Genomic DNA, 24,127 nt, shown 5'->3' with positions numbered 1-24,127 from the left:
AAAATCTTAGCAAGTCATTTTACATTTAATGATCATAGAAACAAGATAGGAGATATGGCCAAAATTGGTGAAGATGTGAAGAAAGTAAAGACAGCAAAGAAGGTTATCAAAGAGTAAGATGGGATCTTAATCAAATGAGTCAATAAGCTGTGAAATGGCAGATGGAGTTTATTTTAAACTGGAAAGGATGCAAAGAACATTTAAAAGAATGTTACTGAGACTGGAAGGTTTGAGACTTAAGGAGAGGCTGGATATGCTGGGACTTTTCTCCCTGGAGTATTGGAGGCTGAGGGGTGATCTTACAGAGGTTTATAAAATCATGAGGGACATAGATAAGGTGTGTAGCCAAGGTATTTTCCCAAGGGCAGGGGATTTAAGGTAAGAGGGGAAAGGGACCTGAAGGTTACATTTCCACAGAGAGGGTGGTGTGTATATAGAATCAACTGCCAGGTAAAGTGGTGAAAGTGGGTCCAATTACAACAATTAAAAGACATTTGGACAGGTACATGGCTAGGAAAGGTTTATAGAGGTTTGGGCCAAATGCAGGCAAGTGGGATTAGTTCAGTTTAGAAAACCTGGTCAGCATGGATGAATTTGGCTGAAGAGGCTGTTTCCAAGCTGTTGACTCTATGACTCCATGACATTATAGGATCTACAATATGTTGTGGAAGACCATTCAAATGAGGGTGTTGATGAGTGGAAGAAATATGTTGAATATAATTTTTCTTACATGTAATTTGGAGGACGGCATTCATGTACTGTCAACTGTTGTTGGGTACCATTTCTGATGTACATTGATAATACTGAATGTGGTGGTGAATACATCAGCTGTTGCACTAGTGGGGCAATTTAATTAGTTGCGCTAAAGGGAATTTGGCGAAAAGGTAACTGTGTTCTTGGACATGGAAAGTATTAGTCACAAAGTGACTCATGAGGAAGGAGATGTTTGCACAATTATTGCAGTAGATTGAAATGACATGTTTCATGTGATTTGATTAGTTGGTCAATATCTTTATTCATGATGGGCAATTACATAGATTCATAGATCAATATCTTTTTTTTACACAAACAGTGACTGATATATGTATATGGTTATTGTGTTGGAATGCAGATCTTGTAGAACTGCAACTCGTTTGCTCAGATTACATTCTTTCAGATTCATAATTCCTTTCAGGGTAAACATCCAGCTCATGAACATGTTGAATTTATTTGGAGTATCTGCTGATGGTGACCATTTTGAGCTGTATCAGCTGATGTAGCATGTACGAGACTAATTCCCGATTCAGATTCAACATATTCGTACACAGGTTTAAGCAAATATCTTTGTTCTGAATGAGGATTAGAAGTCAGTGGTGATCGTCAAGCATGACATAGACATAGAAACTAGGAAGAGAAGTAGGCTATTTGGCCTTTCAAGCCTGCTCCTCCATTTAATATTATCATGGCTGATCCTCTCACAATGCCAAATTCTTGCTTCCTCTCCATTACCTTTCATTAACTAAAAAATCATTCAACTCTTTCTTGAATATATACAGTGATCCAGCCTTCACGCCCTTCTGTGGTTGCAAATTTAACAGGTGGACCACCAACCAAAGGAAACCTCTTCCCTGCAACTAAGCTGTGCAGCCCTCTTTGAGTCAGTGTCAATCAAATCCCTTCTCATTATTTTGTATTCCAGTGAATACAGGCCCAGTAGAACAAATTATGGGACAGTCCTGTGAATTGTCAAGTTAGTGAACCTCCACTATATTCCCTCTATGGCAAGTATATTCTTTCTTAGGTATGGATAACAACATGTAAAGAATCCTTCAAGTGCTGCTTTGCATAGCTGCAGCAAGACATCCTTACTTCTGAACTTAAATCCACTTGCCAGTGTTTTCGCATCTCCTTTAGTACAGGTACATTGAATACAGTTACCTCTTTGACGTAACGTTCTCGCAGAGCCTTGAAATCTTCTTCAGATAATCTGATATTCGGATAATCAGTATTTGGATAATCAAGGCTCCTCTTGTAGTAGATTTGCCATTATTTTGTTCATAGGCTCAATTCACCTAGATCAGCCTTAAAACTCCTTGCTTCATCCTCATATCTCACTATCTCAACTAGTTTTGAGTCATCAGAAAAAATGAAAATGTTGATTTGGTTCCTTGATCCAAGTTATTTATATGTTAACAGTTAAGTTATTGTTGTGAATAGCTGAGGACCAAACACTAGTCACTGCCTGTGCCCAGAAAAAGATCAATTTATTCCTATTCGTTATGACTGGCCTGTCAACCAATTCACAGCCTGTGACAGCAAAATACCCCTAATCCTGTGTGTTTTAATTTTGCACACTTGTGATCCAAATACACCATATCTCCCTTACCTATTCTATTAGTTATATCAAAAAAAATTCCAGCAGATGAGGTAAGTATGATCTCCTTTTCATAAACCCAAGATGTTTTTAAATAATCCTGTTAAGTTTGGTCATTAAGGAACCTGTGGTGCATTGTACTTCTGAGGCATATGCACAAATCTTCAGGAGTAGATGTTGTAGGTGTAAAGATACATTTCTGAGAGGTTTTGATAGATCATCTCAAATGCTTTATGACTGGTGTGAACTTTGAAATGCTTGCCGATTAAGTATGTGTGAAATCATTGTATTCTGAAAACCAAAGCAAGTGTCTCATTTTCAATAATAAAAAGAGAAAATGCTGGAGAAACTCAGGGGGGCTAGCAGCATCTGGGTAGAGAAACACTGCATTCAGGTTTCTAGAACATAGAACATTGCAGCACATTACAGCCATTTATCCCTCAATGTTACGCCGACCTGTGGAACCAGTCTGAAGCCCATCTAACCTACACTATTCCATTCTCGTCCACATGCCTATACAATGACCATTTAAATGCTCTTAAAGTTGGTGATTGGATAACTGTTGCAGGCAGTGCATTCCACACCCCTACTAATTTCTGAGTAAAGAAACTAGCTCTGACATCTGTCCTATATCTATCACTTCTCAATTTAAAGATATGTCCCCTCGTGCTAGCCATCGCCATTTGAGGAAAAAGGCTCTCACTGTCCAACCTACCTGACCCTTTGATTATCTTCTACGACTCAATTAAGTCACCTCTCAACCTTCTTCTCTTTAATGAAAACAGGCTCAAGTCCCTCAACCTTTTCTTCTAAGGCCTTCCTTCCATAACAGGCAACATCCTAGTAAGTCTCCTCTGAACCCTTTCCAATGCTTCCATATTCTTCCGATAATGCGATGACCAGAACTGTAAACAATACTCCAAGTGCGGGCGCACCAGAGTTTTGTACAGTTGCAGCATGATCTCATGGTTCTGAAAGTCAATTCGTCTACCAATAAAAGCTAGCACAGTGTATTCCTTTTTAACAACCCTATTAACATGAGTGACAACTTTCAAGGATCTATGTACCTGGACACTGAGATCGCTCTGCTCATCTACACTACCAAGAACCTTACCATTAGCCCAGTACTCTGCATTCCTGTTACTCCTTCCAAAGTGATTCACCTCACATTTGTCCACATTAAACTCCATTTGCCACATCTCAGGCCAGCTCTGCATCTTATCTATGTCTCTCTGTGACTTATAACATCCTTCATTACTATCCACAACTCTACCGATCTTAGTGTCATCCACAAATTTACTAACCCATCCTTCTATGCCCTCATCCAGGTCATTTATCCTTGCATTATCCCACTAGTAACTGAACTTCAAGATGAATATTTCTCATCAACTACCACCCTCTGTCTTCTTTCAGCCAGCCAATTTCTGATCCAAACTGTCATATCCCCTCAATCGTATGCCTCTATATTTTGTGTAGTAGACTACCATGGGGAACCTTATCAAACACCTTACTGAAATCCATATACACCATTCAGCTGCTTTACACACATCTACCTGTTTTTCACCTTCTCAAAGAACTCAGTAAAGATTGTGAGGCATGACCTGCCCTTCACAAAACTGTGTTGACTATCCCTCATCAACTTATTCCTTTCCAGATGATTATAAATCCTATCTCTTATAACCCTTTCCAACACTTTGCCCACGACTGAAGTAAGGCTCACAGGTCTCTAATTTTCAGGTTGTCTCTACTGTCCTTCTTGAACAAGGGAACAACATTTGCTATCCTCCAGTCTTCTGGCACTATTCCTGCAGACAATGATGACATAAAGATCAAAGCCAAAGGCTTGGAAATCTCTTCCCTGGCTTCCCAGAGAATCCTAGGATAAATCCAATCCTGTCCAAGGGTCTTAACTATTTTTACACTTTCCAGAATTGCTAACACCTCCTCCTTATGCACCTCAATCCCATCTAGTCTAGTAGGCTGTATTTCAGTATTCTCCTCAACAGGTCATCTTTTTCTAGTGTGAATGCAGATGAAAAGTATTCATTTAGCACTTCCCCTACCTCCTCTGACTCCATGCACAACTTCCCACGACTATGCATAATTGGCCCTAAGATGATGATGGGCTTTTGCCCAAAATGTTGACTTTCCTGCGCCTCAGATGCTGCCTGACCTGCTGTGATTTTCCGGCACCACTCTAATCTAGATTCTGATTTCCAGCATCTGCAGTCCTCACTTTTACTTAATTGGCCCTAATCTTACTCTCGTCATTCTTTTATTCCTGATATACCTACAGACAGCCTTCGGGTTTTCCTTAATCCAATCTGCCAATGACTTCTCATGGCTCCTCCTGGCTCTTTCTCGTTCTCTCTTTAAGTCTTTCCTGGTTAATTTGTAACTCTCAAGCACCTTAACTGAGCCATCACATCTCATCCTAACATAAGCCTTCTTCTTCCTCCTGACAACTTCCTTCATAAACCACAGCTCCCGTGCTTGACAACTTCCTCCCTGCCTGACTGGTACATACTTATCAAGCACCCACAATAGCTGGTCCTTGAATAAGTCCACATTTCAACTGTGCCCATCCTCTGCATTTTCCTTCCCCATCCTGTGGATCCTAAACCTTGCTTGATTGCATCGTAATTGCCTTTTCCCCAGCTATAACTTTTGCCCTGCGGTATATACCTATCCCTTTCCAGCACCAAAGTAAATATAACCGAATTGTGGTCACTATTACCAAAGTGCTCACCCACCTCCAAATCTAAAACCTGGCCAGGTTCATTACCTAGTTCCAAATCTAATGTGACCTTGCCCCTTGTTGGTCTGTCTCCATACGGTGTCAGAAAACCCTCCTGCACACATTGGACAAAAACTGACCATCTAAAGTACTTGAACTTTAGTATTCACAGTCAATATTTGGAAAGTTTTAAATCCAATATGATTCTTCTTCAGAACTATTCTAAGAAGTTCTGAAGGAATTTCATGTCAGATTCACAACACCACTCAAGTCCTCTGGCAAAATTTTGATGTGTTTCAGCCTTTTCTTTGGTATAGATGTGCTGGGTTGTCTCATCATTCAAGATGGGGATGTTTTCGGAGTGTCTTCCTCCAATAACATATTTAATTTCCCTCCATCGTTTTCTGTTTTAACTTAAGGTTCCCATCATTAGCAGATTTTTTTTTCCTTTTATATCAGTATCTGGTGATGCTTTTGGTGGTCCAGCCAGATCTGATGATGAACTGTTCTGCTAATTGTGTGCCATATTTCTTCAAACCTGCATCTCTTCGACTTAAGTGAGCTGTCATATTCAGGAAACAAATGAGATGGGGGAATATGAGTTTAGTAGGGACGAGCACGTCAAAGTTGTAGGTGAGAGTGTGTCTGAGCAGATCGATTACTGCAAAAATGTCTTGAAGGACAAAGACTAGGCAGCTGGGAATCTGAGATTGCAGTTATAAATAAATTGGGAGAAGCTTCTTTTTTCAGTGGTAGACACGGAAGAAATTTGTACCAGAATGGGAGGAAGAATGTAGGTGGAAGGTGATTCAAATGATCTTAATTGTGCGCAGTGGGAGTAGCAAGATTAAAAAGGGAGTCCATGAACATGGGCTTGGGAGTTTATGTCTAATGAGACATCAAGACAGGATAGAAGGTTAATGAACACAGAAAGAGACTGATGGTTCAGGTTGGATCATGAAATCACTGAAGATGAGAATGTATCAAATCCAGAGACTGAGGGAGGAAAACAGTGAAGATTACTCAGTGAGAAAATGTGTATGGCATTTTGTTGAGCAATAAAGAATGATTGTTTTGAAAGAGAGGTGAGGGGGTGTAACAAGGTGAGGTGGGTACAGGAGAAGAAAGTGCCATCATCCCTCAACTAGGTTTATGTCAAGGCCACCATGTCAACACCATCATTGACAAGAAGCTTGTGTTGATTATAAATGAAGAGACATCCTGGGGGATAATGTGGGGACGGACTGTGATTGCACACTTTTAGCACTGGGAGGGGTAAAGTACACAGTAAAGACAGTGGCAATAGACAATAGATGCAGGAGTAGGCCATTCAGCCCTTCGAGCCTGCACCGCCATTCAATATGATCATGGCTGATCATTCCTAATCAGTATCCTGTTCCAGCCTTATCTCCATAACCCTTGACTCCACTATCTTTAAGAGCTCTATCCAATTCTTTCTTAAATGAATCCAGAGACTGGGCCTCCACTGCCCTCTGGGGCAGAGCATTCCACACAGCCACCACTCTCTGGGTGAAGTAGTTTCTCCTCATCTCTGTCCTAAATGGTCTACCCCGTATTTTTAAGTTATGTCCTCTGGTTCTGCACTCCCCCATCAGCGGAAATATGTTTCCTCCTGCCAGAGTGTCCAGTCCTTTCATAATCCTATACGTTTCAATCAGATCCCCTCTCAGTCTTCTAAACTCAAGGGTATACAAGCCCAGTCGCTTCAGTCTTTCCGTGTAAGGCAATCCTGCCATTCCAGGAATTGACCTCGTGAACCTACGCTGCACTCCCTCAATAGCCAGAATGTCTTTCCTCAAATTTGGAGACCAGAACTGTACACAGTACTCCAGGTGTGGTCTCACCAGGGCCCTGTACAGCTGCAGAAGCACCTCTTTGCTTCTATACTCCATTCCTCTTCTTATGAAGGCCAGCATGCTATTCGCCTTCTTCACGACTTGCTGTGCCTGCATGCTTGCCTTCATTGACTGATGGACAAGAACACCCAGATCTCTCTGAACAGCCCCTTTACCTAATTTGATACCATTGAGGTAGTAATCTGCCTTCCTGTTCTTGCCACCAAAGTGGATAACCAGACATTTATCCACATTAAACTGCATCTGCCATGCATCTGCCCACTCACCTAACTTGTCCAGGTCACCCTGTAATCTCCTAACATCCTCATCACATTTCACCCTACCACCCAGCTTTGTATCATCAGCAAATTTGCTAATGTTATTGCTGATACCATCTTCTATATCATTTACATATATTGTAAAAAGCTGCGGTCCCAGCACGGATCCCTGCGGTACCCCACTGGTCACTGCCTGCCATTCCGAAATGGAGCCGTTAATCACTACCCTTTGTTTCCTATTAGCCAACCAATTCTCTATCCAATCTAGTACTTTGCCCCCAATACCATGCGCCCTAATTTTACTCACTAACCTCTTGTGTGGGACTTTATCAAAAGCTTTCTGAAAGTCCAGGTACACTACATCCACTGGATCTCCCTCGTCCATCTTCCGAGTTACATCCTCAAAAAATTCAAGAAGATTAGTCAAGCATGATTTCCCCTTCATAAATCCATGCTGACTCTGTCCTATCCTGTTACTATTATCCAGATGTGCCGTAATTTCATCCTTTATAATAGACTCCAGCATCTTTCCCACCACTGAGGTCAGACTAACTGGTCTATAATTTCCTGCTTTCTCCCGCCCACCCTTCTTAAAAAGTGGCACAACATTAGCCACCCTCCAATCCTCAGGAACCGACCCCGATTCTATTGAACTCTGGAAAATAATCACCAGCGCATCCACGATTTCCCGAGCCACCTCCTTCAGTACTCTGGGATGCAGGCCATCAGGTCCCGGAGACTTATCAACCTTCAGACCTAACAGTCTCTCCAACACCAAATCCTGGCAAATATAAATTCCCTTAAGTTCAGGTCCTTCAGCCACTGTTACCTCAGGGAGATTAATAGCAAGATTAGCTAGCAGTAGCCACACTGGGTGGGAAGTTCAGTGAGAGAGGAAAATGGAGCATTTCATATTGTTGCTTGGTGGGAGAGGGTATTGTGTCCTTTAATGTACTCTTCCTAGGATGCCAACAGAAGGTTAGAAGAAGACAATCTATTAAAGCTTATTAAAGAGAAAGTCAGATGAGGCTAATGACAAAAGATAGAAAAGTTGATGAATACTGTGGTATTGACATCAGAATTTTGAAAGACAGGGTACCCAAGAGGAGAGAAATGAAATGAGGCAAGATAACAGGAGAGCATGATTCAGAGAGCTAGAAAGAAATGTAAGAAAACAGATCAGATGAAGAAGAGCAATTGAGTTGGTAGGCTTTTAACAGGAATGGTAATCACAAATTGGTGTAAGGGCAATGAGGTTACAAAGCTTTGATTATATTCAAATTATTAGGATAAATCCAGGAAGTCCAGAAATTTGGAAGGCAAATTTATAAAATATGCCAAAGAAGAGTCATATTGGACTGGAAATAATAACATGGTTTTTCTTTTCACAGATGCTGCTAGATCTGCTGAGTTTCTTCAAATGTCTGTTTTTGTTCGTGGAAGGATTTCCCAATGAAAGCAGACAACAAATGTGGTTTGGAGATGAGCAGAACTTAAGACCCCAACTTTCATTCATGGGTTTGGATGTGCAGAGTGGAAGAAATCCCTGCTATGTGAAAAGTCTCAAACTTTGCTGCCCACACCTCAGACTTTTGTGATGTGGGATTTGGGCAGGTTGAGCCAAAAAGAAGAGGCTGCCAACTCCTGTGATGGAATGAGCAGAGTTCTAACACTGTGGTTAAAGTTGAAAATTTAAGATTGGAACATAAAATAGTCCTTTTGCTCACTTTCTGTCTTTCCCTAAAATTCCTGTTTCCTGATTAAGCCACCTTTATCCATCCCCATGGCCCTTCATTCTTCCTACGGCACCTGATGCCAGTCTAAATCGCCCATAGCCTTTTATATCACTTGTGTCACCTTATGACAATTTACACATGCCATATAGTCTTTTACAGCCCTCTGCTGCCCTCTGCTCAATTTATCATCTGCAGACCCTCTGTGCCACCTATGCTCCCAATCATCCACTTGGCCTTTTATAAACCCAACACCAACTCATGCCAATTTCTAACCCCTACACATCACCCATTGCCCTGCCATTTCTATGCTAGTTCACCTAGTGTCCATTGTGGAAAAAGCTCAGAACCCTCATTGACAACGTCGATTGAACACCATTGGGAAAGAAAAATGGATTTAAACAATCAACGTTTTGAAATCCCTTCAATATTTCCTTATCAAAACAAACATTTCACTGAAATGCATAATCTCTTCAATGATTAAGTCTTCATGGAAGCCAATATTTCTATTCAATATGGAGTTAGACACTCACTCAATAGACATGTGGGTGGCACGTTGGCACAGTGGTTAGCACTGCTGCCTCACAGCGCCGGAGACCCAGGTTCAATTCCCGCCTCAGGCAACTGACTGTGTGGAGTTTGCACGTTCTCCCCGTGTCTGCGAGGGTTTCCTCCGGGTGCTCCGGTTTCCTCCCACAGTCCAAAGATGTGCAGGTTAGGTGAATTGGCCATGCTAAATTGCCCGTAGTGTTAGGTAAGGGGTAGATGTCGATGTAGGGGTATGGGTGGGTACGCTTCGGTGGGGCAGTGTGGACTTGTTGGGCCGAAGGGCCTGTTTCCACACTGTAAGTAATCTAATCTAAACATGTCATTGCTCAAAGGAGAGTTTATGAAATTATTCTTGCAGCACAAGTCCTGATAAAAACTTATTGGAATGCTGAACACACTCTGAAACACCAAGTACTCACTTTTGTTTTAACTGCACACAGGTTTTTTTGCACACTTTCTGGACAGCTGTGGCAATCTCAAGGAGTGGACACATTTCTCATTCACAAGGATGCCTCTTCACAATCTGAAAGTGTACCAAAGTTCCACAATTTTTTTTTCCCCAGGATCAGATCCAAAGGGATATCCTATCTCTCCAAAGAGGGAGAAATATAAAGGAAGTGTTCTGATGAAGAGTCACCAGACTTGAAAACTTTAACTCTGCTTTTGTCCCACAGATGCTGCCAGACCTGCTCAGTTTCACCAGCAATTTTTGTTTTTGTTTCAGACCTCCAGCATCCGCAGTTGTTTCCTTCATATTAGAGTGTTATGAACTGTTTCTCCAACCACAATCATTCACAACATCTCACTGTAAAACACCAGGGATACCAATGGAGGCAGCCAAATGGCCAGCTGCCTTCAGGAATCAGAATTGAGAAACTACAGCCTGCCCACAGTTCAGCACAGCTGAGAAATGCCTGGTTTGGAGGCAGCAATTGGGATTCCTGACTGCTCCCATCATTCTCACCATGGCAGAGATCTATTTCATCACAGTGAAATTCCAAGCCTTTTTTCATTCAGCAAAGTGAACCTTATACATATATCAATGGCTACTGATGTCTGCTGGTTTCTAGAAAATATCACAATTTCATTGTCAGGAAGCAAAACAAAAATTATAAATGTATTTAAAGATTTTCTTTCAAATGCACTTTAAAGAGACTATGCAATGATCAATATTCATACTGGATAAAAAAAACTTTCCACATCACCACTATTTATCATTTTAATTTCTTGTATTTTTTCATTTGTACAGATATCACAGCCAGCAATGAAATAGAACAAATATTGTCTGTTTGCTCTAAATCTTCAAGTTTTACTCCAGTAGGATAACATATGATTATTCTTCTTTCCTTGGATGTAATAGAGCAGACATAAAACAGAAGCTACCTGTATTGTAATCCTCAGTATGATCTACAGCTTAGATAAACTATAGTTGAAAAAACTAGCATTCATTGACAAAGGTATCAACTCATTTAATAGCAGATTTATGAATGTTCTCATTGTGCTACGAGTTTCGTATATTCAGAGCAAGTAATTATTAATTATAGATTTCCTGTCAAGGACTGAAAAGGCCTGGATTTTTGCCCAGCCTTTCAGGATCTTGATTACCACAGAGTTTTCAATATTACTGCACACGGCTTTGGTATTATGAAGTGTCTTTTATTTACTGGGTGATGGATTGTTTCTCTAATTAACTTCCACGCCGTTAAAGGAAGTAATGCCTGATTTAATATACCAGGATGACTTTAGAGCATTTTGTAAGGGAACAGTATTTAAAATCTCCCAGAATACTCCATTATGAAAACATCATCCTGAATGCAAAGCTTCTTGACAGGTTATTGACTTGCCTCCTGCAGATTATCTCTCAGTGAGTTTCTGAACATGAATGATCACTTCAAGCAGCAAACAGAGCATAAAGTAAAAGAGGAACAGTAGGTATTTACTATATTCTGACTAATGGACTAGTTATCCCTTTAGCCTGAAATTGTTTTAATTTCATAGGAGAGGAAAAGTCCATTTTGCTCATAATTGGTGAACCATTTGCTTGCTTTGAAACAAAATTCTTACAATCAATTATAAGTTTACCTGCCTGAGGCGAATGAGGTGGTTGGATACTTAACACTGCATTGTTAACATATTTGCCAAATTAATTGCTGGCTTTCAAACTGTTTGGGTCAGCAGTATTGTCATGATCACTCCCCTTCCAGCCCAGCTGATGACACCTCCCTTAAGTCCCCACTTAAAACCAAGCTATCCTGTCACTATAATTTCAGTAGTGGAAACAACATATGACAATCATTCGCAGCACTGGCGCACAATAATTCAACTCTGATGGATCTTCAAGCAATCCATTTGCTTAAGTATTAAAGAAAGATTTCAACTTCAACCATGAAAAATACAAGTTTATGTGGGAAATTATTCAAAAGCGTGCAAATTTCAAAAACCTGAACAAACACGAGCAGATTTTTGTTGAGTTAGGATAATCCCAAAACATGCGATTAAAGGACCAAATATTGCAATATGCCAATCAGAAATGTAACATCGGTCTTGACAACTTTGAGAGTCTAGAACAAAATCTATAATGGAAGAAAGTACCAAATATAACCTAATAAGGTAACATACAACAAAAGATATGCTTTGACCAAGAAAAAAATCTGCACTGTATGAAGATATTTTTGAAAATTCTGTATTGACAGAGAGACTATTAACTGGAGTGCAATAATCAAGGCACTACTGAATAGAAATTATAATAGTGTGGTATCAAAACCTTGGATCAGAGATAGACATGGAATGGTATTCTTTAGGTATGTTACTGTTACCCATGTACAGATAGATGCTCTGACTTACAATTGCAGCTTTTCAGAGCGAAGTGTCATCATTTGGATTAGATTGGATTCCATACAGTGTGGCAACTGGCCCTTCGGCTCAACAAGTCCACACCGACCCTCCGAAAAGCAACCCACCCAGACCCATTCTCCTACATTTACCCTTTCACCTAACACTATGGGCAATTTAGCATGGCCAATTCACCTAACCTGCACATCTTTGGACTGTGGGAAGAAACCAGAGCACCCGGAGGAAACCCACGCGGACACGGGGAGAATGTACAAACTCTACACAGACAGTTGCTCGAGGCAGGAATTGAACCCGGCTCCCTGGCGCTGTGAGGCAGCAGGTACAGTTACAACATTTAAAAGACATTTATGTGGCCTTATGAAGGTGTAGGTGTGTACTGTACCTTTGAGAGAGAGGAAGCGAGCAAGGACTGACTGAAAGCACAGTGTGCTGAACAATTTTAAAATGTGACATTTGCCAACGTTTATCCGGATTGAATTTTGTGAGTTATGATGAAAAGAAGAATATCTTTCCGAAGGCAACTAGCCTGCTTAAAAAAATATTCTTCAAACCCCACCCCCCTTTCTGACATGAAACCGTTTGCTCTATTTCAGACAACAGTAGAAGCTTTAGGTCATTGATTCAGAAATAATCATCTGGAAGGTACTGAGACAATGAGGATTGAAGGGACTAGTGTAACGCTACTTCTAAAGTGTACAAAATCAGCTTCCATATTTGCACTAGTGACATCATCTCTATTTCATCACCCTTCTCTATCCACTGCCTCTGAGTTGTCCTGGTTCTTGTCAAACATCCAGTAATAGATGAGAAGAGAATTTCTCAAGCTAAACATTGGGAATAATGAAGCTATTGTCTTCAGTCCCCATTACAAATGCTGTTGTCTATCCACCATTACCATCACTCTTCTTAGCCATTGTCTGAGCTTGAACTGTTCATATTCTTGACATCTTATTTAATATCAAGTTGTGATTTCAATCCATCTTAACTCCATGACCAAAATATCCAATTCCATCCCCATAGCATCCATTCCTTCCTCAGCTGATCTGCTGCTGAAGCCCTCATTCATGCTATTGCTGCTTCTGGACTTGACAATTACAATGCTATCATGATTGGTCTTTCATTTTACAACCTTTATAAATGAGCTTTCTCAAATCTCTGTTGCTGTATTCTAATTCATGCCAAATCTTATTTCACTGTCAACATGGTCTCTATCTTATGACATTGAATCCATGTCCAACTTTGACTTTGAATGGAAATTCATCCTGGGTGGTGGATGGAATGGACAATATCAGATTGGCTTTCCCCTAGTTAAGAAGTATATTATTGTACTATAGCAATAGTTAAAAGATCTCTATGCAAGTATTGTCCATTTCTCATTAGCAACAGATTCCTTAATAACAGCAGACTTCATGATTCTTTGAAGTGTGGTGTTGATTAAATCCAAAAAGGAACTGCACTTTAACACGGCTTGCGCATATCTTCCACACCTTCACAGCCTGCGTAAGGAGTCAGTGATATTCTGCATATCTCTCGCAGAAAAATGTTTGTTCTATCTACAAACATGTCGAGAGAGTGCATTGCCATTCAAGGCTGGGAGGTGTACAGTGGGAAGATCACATGTCTATCCTCCCTGAAAGCACAATGATCTACTTAAAGAAGCTGCACACAGGTCTCAGTTAAATACTATTCAACAGGCTGCTTAGCTATTTCCAGTCAATTTAGCAGTGTCCGTGAACTCTAAACATTGAAAGATAACCAATGATGGAAGTATTAAATGAACAGTCCCGAGCAAAGGTCACTCAACCCAAAATGTTAATTTTGATTTCTTGCCACAGATGCTGCCAGATTTGCTGCGCTTTTCCAAAAATTTCGGTTTTTGTTTCTTTATATTTTTATATATATATGTAATTGAACCTTGATGGAATGGGAGCTTTATCTGTTGTTAACTGAGATTGCATCCTCAGAGTAGCTATTGTTCCCTCAAACCTGACAAAGCCAGCAATCATACAAAATAACACCACATGGGCTATTTGACTCTCCTCATCATGGGGAAGTGATCCGAAGGTATGCTCTGGAGAAAATGGCATCAATTACATCCTGGATGCATTTGTGGGTCAAGGATTGGGAGAGGAAGCAAAGGTTCACATTTGCTCCTTACCTCATTTTTCAACTGGAGAAGTGGAATTCTGTAGTAAGCCACTGTGCCAGCTTCCCATCACAGAAATGGTCACTTTTGAAGATCACAGAGCATGCCCATGCATGCTTCCATTTCAATGTGCAAATGTGGTATGCGGTCTTAGCTATGAAATGTGTTTCAGGATGACAAACCCAGGGGACACTTTTAACTTAGCATCTGATTACATCTGCTTAGCTGACATGACAAGAAGCAATTATGCTGATGATGTAATGGTCATGGTTGCTTGAGGCCATAATAATTTGCAATGTTCATTCTTGGACAATGAATGAGCTGCCAATGAAATGTAATTTGATGCCAGATGGGTGGCATCACTGAATCCATGGATGCATGATTGATGCAATTGCCCCAATCTAAACCCCACGTTAAAATATATTCACACTACTCCTGAAGTCAAGTACAGAAATTTGCACTGCAGTATCAGCCATTTTGTCTCACTGTTGGGCACTTTACAGAGAGTTGGAGACATCAAGCTATCAACTTTATGTTTTTACAATTAACTTAGATGCTGCACCTAAAATGCAGGGTGATCCCTCCATCACTGATATTTCCTTTCGTTTCCTTATTCCTGCGTCCCTGATGAACATGCAGCCTGCCCTCACTGTTTCCATGCAGTCCCTTTAGATAACCATTACTGCTCCTCATTTATCCCACAGCTAACGGCTTTGCCATACTTTCATATACTTATTGATCACACACTTTGCATAAGTGGAGACCAGAGTAATTGAGACTTGTGAAAACAAAAATCCTTGAGTTCCCTGACCTGCCTAAGCTCTATGAGTTCCCAAAATTCTTTCTTGAATTGTCACTTTTCACTGAAATCATTCACTCAATGAATCAGTTCAATGAAACCAATCCTCAAACTTTAGCTTCCACAGTCCTCAGAACTACACAGGCTGCTTCCTGATAATACCCCAATAATTAATGTCCAAACCTCCTGGCAATTGAACATGACCTAGCATCCAGACTCATGTCTCCACAGTGTTTCAACTGACAACAAGAGTCCCATTTGGTTATTTTGATCAGCAGCGCTTTATGTGGTCCAATTTCAGTCTGGTCAAGTCAAAAACTCGGGCTCTGATTGGACCAACTTCCAGCCTGATCATGACCAACCCCTTGGACTGTAAACAGACAAATCTCTTGACTGATGATATGCCTTGACTGACCATAGACTCTCTTAAGCAGTGAGTGGTGACACCAGGTAAATGCTATAACCAGTGTGTGCCACAAGGATCGGTGCTGGGTCCAGTGCTTTTCGTCATTTATATAAATGATTTGGATGTGAACATAGGAGGTACAGTTAATAAGTTTGCAGATGACACCAAAATTGGAGGTATAGTAGACAGCGAAGAAGGTTACCTCAGAGTTAAATGGGACCTCGTTCAGATGGATCAATAGGCTGATGAGTGGCAGATGGAGTTTACTTTAGATAAATGCAAGATGCTGCATTTTGCAAATCAGAGCAGGACTTATACACTTAATGGTAAGGTCCTGGGGAATGTTGCTGAACAAAGAGATCTTGAAGTGTAGATTCATAGTTACTTGAAAGTAGAGTCACAGATAGATAGGATAGTGAAGAAGGCTTTTGATGTGCTTTTCTTTATTGTCAGAGTATTGAGTACAGGAGTTGGGAAGTCATGTTGCGGCTGTACAGGACATTAATTAGGCCACTTTTGGAATATTGTGTGCAATTCTTATCTCCTTCCTTTCGGAAGGATGTAGTGAAACTTGAAGGAGTTCAGAAAAGATTTACAAGGATGTTGCTAGCATTGGAGGATTTGAGATATAGGCAAGGATTGAATAGGCTGGGGCTCTCTTCCCTGGAGTGTCGGAGATGAAGGAGTGACCTTATAGAGGTTTATAAAATCATAAAGGGCATGAGTAGGATAAATAGACAAGGTCTTTTCCCTGAGTTGGAGGAGTCCATAACTAGAGGGCATAGGTTTAGGGTGTGAGGGGAAAATTTTAAAAGGGACCTAAGGGTAACTTTTTCACACAGATGGTGGTGCATGTATAGAATGAGCTGCCAGAGGAAGTGGTGGAGGCTTGTACAATTACAGCATTTAAAAGGCATCTGGATGGGTATTTGAATAGGAAGGGTTTGGAGGGATATGGGCCAAGTGCTGGCAAATGAGACAAGATTAGGTCTGGATCACAGGTTGGCATGGATGAGTTGGACAGAAGAGTCTGTTTCTGTGCTGTACATCTCTCTGACTCTAATTGGCTGCAGAGAAATAAGGCCACCTTTTATTTCTTGGCGAACTATAATGTTATCAGTCATAGTCACAAACAAATATGGAAGCGTGCTTAGTTGTTCAGCTTCTGAGTTAGCCTCTAGTTTTGAAGGAATTCTGTGTCTCAAGAACTGATCTCTCCAAGATTTCCAATCCTCGTTCTGTTTGACAGATCTCTGAGATTAAAACTTTCTGGCACTATTATTTCTCTTGTCATTTCTTCCCAGATCAAAATAATTTTCTTCATGTCCCTCTTATCTTTCCATTATTACATTAAACCTATCTATCTGGTAATTGACCATTTTGCCAGGCAGAGCATGGTTTTTTGTGTGTCTACTACAACCAGGCCCCTCATAATCTTGCAAACTTCAGTTACCTTACCATCCCCAGCTTTCGCTATTCCAATGACAAACCTTGTCTATCCAATTTTTCCTCGATATTGTCAACATTCTCTGTACTCCCTCCAGAGAAATTATCTCCTTCCTGTAATGTGGTAACCAGAAATGCACACAAAATTCAAGCTGTAGCCTAATCAGCATCTCATACAATGTCAGCACCACATCCCTGCTTGTGAATTCTACATCTTAGTTCAATAAAAGAAAGAATTCCAATGCTTTCTTTACCACTTTATCCACATTTCCTGCCATCTTCAAGGCTCTGTGGACATGCATTCTGGGGCTTCTTTCCTCTGCACCTTTCAAAATGATCTTGTCTACTGTATAATATGGCTGATGGAAGTCCAGATCACTTCAAAAGTCAGATGCAAGCACAATGGATGGCATCTATTACATAAGAATTGCTCTGTTTTTACCAGAAACTATGACATATAACATGACAGCTGGTTGAAATTCATGTTAGCACATTATTTTCACCTGCAGAAGTAAAACAAGATATTGCTTCTGAAATCAGTGAAGCTACATAAGAACAATTCTGAGAGTGATATATATACATCAAGGATAGGTACTGCCACAGTCAATAACCTACAATGCATATATCCGGAATATTCCATAAAATTATGCAGCAGCAGTGGATGATATTCACTATCAGTACAAAAGTAAATTTTCCTTTGTACAATTAATTCCCAGCATTAAACATTGAATTCTCGTACAAAAGGCTTTGAAAGATACTGCGGCAGGTTTTTGTGGATTAATTGTCTGATTTGCACATAACCAATTTATATTAGTTGCACAAATTTGTAATCTGCAGTTCAGAGAGTGATTACCTAAAAATGGCCTGCAAGTTGTTCATTGAAAGACTCCACATGATTTAGGATGCCATTTAACAGAACTTGATTAACTTAAGCTTGAGCATTAAAACTAGTGTTAGATCTATTTTGTCCTCTGTCCTTTTGTACTTCCAATTGCTCTCATTCTTCTGCAGCACCATGATGTATTGCTGGTAACCCTTAATCCGTACCACACTCAGGGCTTCAAACAGGAGTTTCTCTGCATAATGCAACTATTCTTGACAGCTTTAGCCTTAGGCCTCTCTGCCAACATGTTATTAGGGAACAGCACTGGAAGCTTGAACAATACGCTGAGACCTGCTGCGTGTGACAGTTGCATTGAAGTCCCACCAAAGCAGCAACAGGAATTGACTGAAACAGCTAAACAATTTGGAAGGGTGGTCTGGCAGAAAATACATACTTTATAATTTGCCTGTGCATCTGCAGATTTCTATCCCATGTCTTTCATGAGGAAAAATCAGTACTCATTTCTTCACTTGCTCCTGACTTCCTTGCTCGATCTATTGTCAGATTAGAATCCTCTGAATAATAGTTAAATCCAGGCAGATAGTCTTTTTTATCAATGCTTCTCATGTTTCATAGTACAAAAGAATTTCAAAATGGAAATAGGCAATTTAGCCCATGACGAGTACACGTAAACATTTGCCTTACATATGAACAAATAGTTCTAACATCTTCCATTCTATTTCCATATCTTTTCAATCCCTTTCCCTTATCCATCTATGTATCCAAATTAACCTTGAGGTTCTCAGTATTGCTTCTGTGGTTTCATATCCGTGCTATCTTTCCAACCTCATAGGGACTGACAATCCTGAGATTTCAACACTCAAACAATTTTGATTTCCTGCACAGCTCTGATTTTCATTGTCCCAGCATTGATAGGCCTGTCTTCAGCTAGTTAAGTTCTGTGTTCTGAAATTGCATCCTTAAACCTTTCTGTTTCTTATATCTTGCCTTCTCTAAGTTACTCCTTAAAACATACTACTTTGATCAAGATTGCAATCATTATCCTTATGACTACCTATGTAGTTTACTGTTAGATTTCATCTGGTAATGCTCCTAATTAGGTGCAGTATAAGCTAAAGTTTTGTGGACATAACATCACTGGCGATGTATGAAGCTTATTTAGAAGAAACCAGATCTTATAATGTAAATTGCTATGACTGAATGGTGTGAGGATACATACCATAATAAGAATGATTTTGAAACTATAATTGTTAGAGCAGCAGCGTAGAGTCACATAATACAATACAAACTATTTACTTAGACAGCAGTGAGTCCAAACCTTGGGATTTCACAATCATATCTTAAACAAAGTACATTACAGATCAAAGGTTATACACGCATAGTCTGATAATAAGCAAGTTGTAACTATTTTGTTGCATCTCATGGTCAGTATATCAGTGTACCTTGAAGAGTCATACTTATTGTCATCACTGTATCTTAGCATGTGACCTGAGCGTTTAAGATATTCACATGTCATCTTGCTGGGGATCATGTCATGTGTGACTTAATAGTCATTCTTGAAGTGTAAGTGGGAGTTGGTCATTTGGAGTTCCTGCCACAGACTCAGAAGACTCAGATGGAATTGTCCTTAAAGCTGAAGATTCTAATATGCAATTTTCCTCATGCCTGGAAATCTCTGAAAATATCAACTTAACCAGAGAATCCAAAGGGCTCAATTTTAACTAAATCGATAAATTACTGAGGAAATATTAACAAATAAAAATCTTGTCTAATTGCTGAATAACTAACAAACACAGACACCTGCCCTCCCCTATTTACCACACATATTCACATCCATAAGACCCGTTAAGTCCAGGAACACTCGCACTTCTGTCAGTGATCTCACACCCTCCCTACCTTCACGACCTGACACCTTTCCCTCTCTCCATTGGACTTGACACCCTGAACATCATCCACACACCCCACCACCTCTTCCAAAGTCTGAAAGCTCCACTCTCAATCAGGGACGGAAACCCCTCATCTGCCACAAACCAGACCCAATGCTCTCCTCCCTTTCTCTTATCACCACTAGAACCAATCAGCTCTTCTTCTCTCCCCTCCAGATCTAACAACCTTCCTCTCCCATTGGGATCCAACACTCACCGTCCTGCTCAGGAATCAATAACCCACTCCCCACCCAGCCTCACTGGTGACGTGACACACTCTCACCCCCAACTGACATGACGTCTCCCAGCCACTCTGACCTAGCTTTAAACATTCCATCATCTAACTGCTTCTCACCACATATTGCACTCTACACTCCTAGTCACTAAACCTTACACTTACATCAACCACTAGGTTTTCACAGAAGCTATCAAAGTGGTTGCCTACAATAAGGAGAAAGTGAGGACTGCAGATGCTGGAGATCAGAGCTGAAAATGTGTTGCTGGAAAAGCACAGCAGGTCAGGCAGCATCCAAGGAACAGGAGAATCGACGTTTCGGGCATAAGCCCTTCTTCAGGAATGAGGAAAGTGTGTCCAGCAGGCTAAGATAAAAGGTAGGGAGGAGGGAATTGGGGGAGGGGTGTTGGAAATGCGATAGGTGGAAGGAGGTTAAGGTGAGGGTGATAGGCCAGAGTGGGGTGAGGGCGGAGAGGTCAGGAAGGAGATTGCAGGTTAGGAAGGTGGTGCTGAGTTCAAGGGATTTGACTGAGACAAGGTGGGGGAGGGGAAATGAAGAAACTGGAGAAATCTGAGTTCATCCCTTGTGGTTGGAGGGTTCCTAGGCGGAAGATGAGGTGCTCTTCCTCCAACCGTTGTGTTGCTACGGTCTGGCGATGGAGGAGTCCAAGGACCTGCATGTCCTTAGTGGAGTGGGAGGGGGAGTTGAAGTGTTTAGCTACGGGGTGGTTGGGTTGGTTGGTCCGGGTGTCCCAGAGGTGTTCTCTGAAACGTTCCGCAAGTAGGCGGCCTGTCTCCCCAATATAGAGGAGGCCACATCGGATGCAGCGGATGCAATCGATGATGTGTGTGGAGATGCAGGTGAATTTGTGGCAGATGTGGAAGTATCCCTTGGGGCCTTGAAGGGAAGTAAGGGGGGAGGTGTAGGCGCAAGTTTTGCATTTCTTGCGGTTGCAGGGGAAGGTGATGGGAGTGGAGGTTGGGTTGGTGGGGGGTGTGGACCTGACGAGGGAGTCACGGAGGGAGTGGTTTTTTCGGAATGCTGAAAGGGGAGGGAAGGGAAATATATCCCTGGTGGTGGCGTTCGTTTGGAGGTGGTGGAAATGACGGAGGATGATACGCTGTACATAGAGGTTGGTGGGGTGGTAGTTGAGGACCAGTGGGGTTCTGTCCTGGTGGCGGTTGGAGGGGCGGGGCTCAAGGATGGAGGAGCGGGAAGTGGAAGAGATGCGGTGGAGGGCATCGTCGACCACGTCTGAGGGGAAATTGCGGTCCTTGAAGAAGGAGGCCATCTGAGTTGTACGGTTTTGGAATTCGTCTTCCTGGGAGCAGATGCGGCGGAGACGAAGGATTTGGGAATATGGGATGGCGTTTTTACAGGGGGCAGGGTGGGAGGAGGTTGCCTACAATGCCAGACATTCAAAACACAGAATACAACACTCCTGCTGTGAAAACAGATATTAACTGACTATCCAACATTATGAAGGACCTGTAGAGTACGCTTTTAATTTCTGACATAGTTCTGATTGGAATCGCCTGTCATAAATATAGTGCTCAGGAGTTTCGAGAAGGTCAGGTTGAGGTTCTGGATGTAGATTTGTTTGCTGAGCTGGAAGGTTTGTTTCCATGAAAATGAACCTTCCAGCTTAGCAAGCAAACCGACATCCATGTAGTGCTCATGATGTTAAAAAAAAAAGCAGAGTGGCAATCTGAGTGTGTGTGCCACTTCTGGAAAAAAAATTAAACTATTGAGAGCATGCTGTCCTTTGCAACTGAATAGCCTAATGTTGAATGTCATATGGTGGTTAGCACTGCTGTCTTAGCGCCAGGGACCAAAGTTAAATTCCAACCTCAGCTGACTCTCTGTGTGGGGTTTGCATGCTCTCCTTGTGTCTGTGTGGCTTTCCTTTGGGTACTCTGGTTTCCTCCCACAGCCTAAAGATGCGCAGGTTAGGTGGATTGGCAATGTTAAATTGCCTACAGTGTCCAGGGATTTGCAGGGTAGGTGGAATAGCAATGGAAATGCAGGGTTACAGGAATAGGGTAGGGGGAGTAGGTCTGGGTGAGATGCCCTTTGGAGGGTTAATGTGGACTTGATGGGCTGAATGGCCTGCTTCCATGCAGTAGGGACTCGATGATCCTATAGTTATAAATACTAGCCAGCTCTCATAAACATCTCTTGGATCCTTCTGTACCAAGTTATCCATGACTCGTTTCTTATAATACTTGAGATGGCACAAGGATTGTTGCATGGAATAATATACTGTCCTGGAGGCAATACTTATATCAATAACATCAGTGCATAAACATTGGAGACTTTAGCCTTGATACTGATAGAAATGAGTTTGTGAGCAACAGTTGCAGCCAGGAATGCTGGATCTCTTGCCTTCCTGCCAGGGAGGAAGTAATCCGGGGGAAGCAGCAGAAACCGGTCAGAAATATACAGCTCTTCCTGACCACACGAAGTGTCAAGAGTGAGAACTTACCTTTTCCTAGAAGTTGTCCTCACCTCTCTTCAGTTGTCACACTGCCTCAAACCCTGGTAAACTGTGCCATTGAATATCCAGGCTTGCTCGATAGATACTGCTGGCAATGCCATACCCAGAGTTCTGTAGCAAGTATAAAGTGAGAGTTGAAAATACAGCTGGCCCAGAGATTATGAACCTGGAATTCTTTTTCCCATTATTATCAGGTCTTTGCAACATGAAGGAAAAGTAAAATTGAACAAGGAAGATACAGTATTTACAGAGAATTAAACCTGTGGTTTGCAATAAGTTAAGGAAATCACAAATGTGTCTGATCTTTCGCCTTATCAGGTCTCCTATTCTTATCTTTTTAAAATTTGTTCATGGAATGTCACTGGCTGTCCAGTATTTATTACCCATCCCTAATTGCCCAGGGAGCAGTTCACTGTCAACCACATTGCTGTAAGCCTGGAGTCACATGTAGACCAGGCTAGATAAGGACAGTAAGTGCCTTCTCCAAAGGGCATTAGTGAACCAGATGTTTTTTTTTCCCGACAATTGGCAATGGTTTCATAGTCATCATTAGACTCCTAATTCTAGATGGTTATTGAATTCAAATTTCACCGACTGCCAGCAGGATTCAAACCTGAGCCCCCAGGACATTACTGCAGTCTCTAGATTAATAGCAATAGGCCATTACTCTTTCCTTTAGTGAAAGCCCTTTCCACAGCTTCAGCTACCATGATTCATGCTTCTATTCAGTGCCATCTCCTGTTGCTTGAGTTCTCAATGCAACTGCTCCATCTGGCTTGCTCAGTGACCTCTCTCACCATCACCACCTGCTGCTGCTGGTTCAGTTACACATTTTCATTTTTGAGATTTGTAATCTTGGCATTTACACAGAGCACCCATTTTCTAAGCAGTTGCTTGATTAGCTGGCTTAATTGTGCCACGATGGCTAGAATGCCTGGCACATTAATAACAACATTGTCTATCCAACTCATAAAGGTAAAAACAATGACTGCAGATGCTGGAAACCAGATTCTGGATTAGTGGTGCTGGAAGAGCACAGCAGTTCAGGCAGCATCCAAGTAGCTTCAAAATCGACGTTTCGGGCAAAAGCTCTTCATCAGGAATGAAGGGCTTTTTCCCGAAACGTCGATTTCGAAGCTACTTGGATGCTGCCTGAACTGCTGTGCTCTTCCAGCACCACTAATCCAGTATCCAACTCATAAATCTAGGCAGTTGGTAAGGGTTGGGGTGATATGCAACAATCATTTGAGAAGACCTTTCCAGCCATTTATGGATATTGGTCTTTCCCAAGGATTCCAACCTATCTTCAGATCACCCAGATCGGAGTTTATGTCAGTCAGGTTTCCAAGAGTCAGATGATAAGCAACAGATTATGTTACATGAAACAATATAAATATTTCCATCAAATAAGTGAAGTTGCAGGACAAAATTCCTAACATTCAGTCCAATAATTATAAACAAAATGGCTG

This window comes from Chiloscyllium punctatum, chromosome 5 (genome assembly GCF_047496795.1).
Source record: "Chiloscyllium punctatum isolate Juve2018m chromosome 5, sChiPun1.3, whole genome shotgun sequence".
NCBI classification, from domain to species: Eukaryota; Metazoa; Chordata; class Chondrichthyes; order Orectolobiformes; family Hemiscylliidae; genus Chiloscyllium; species Chiloscyllium punctatum.
Note: the sequence above shows the minus strand (reverse complement) of the source record.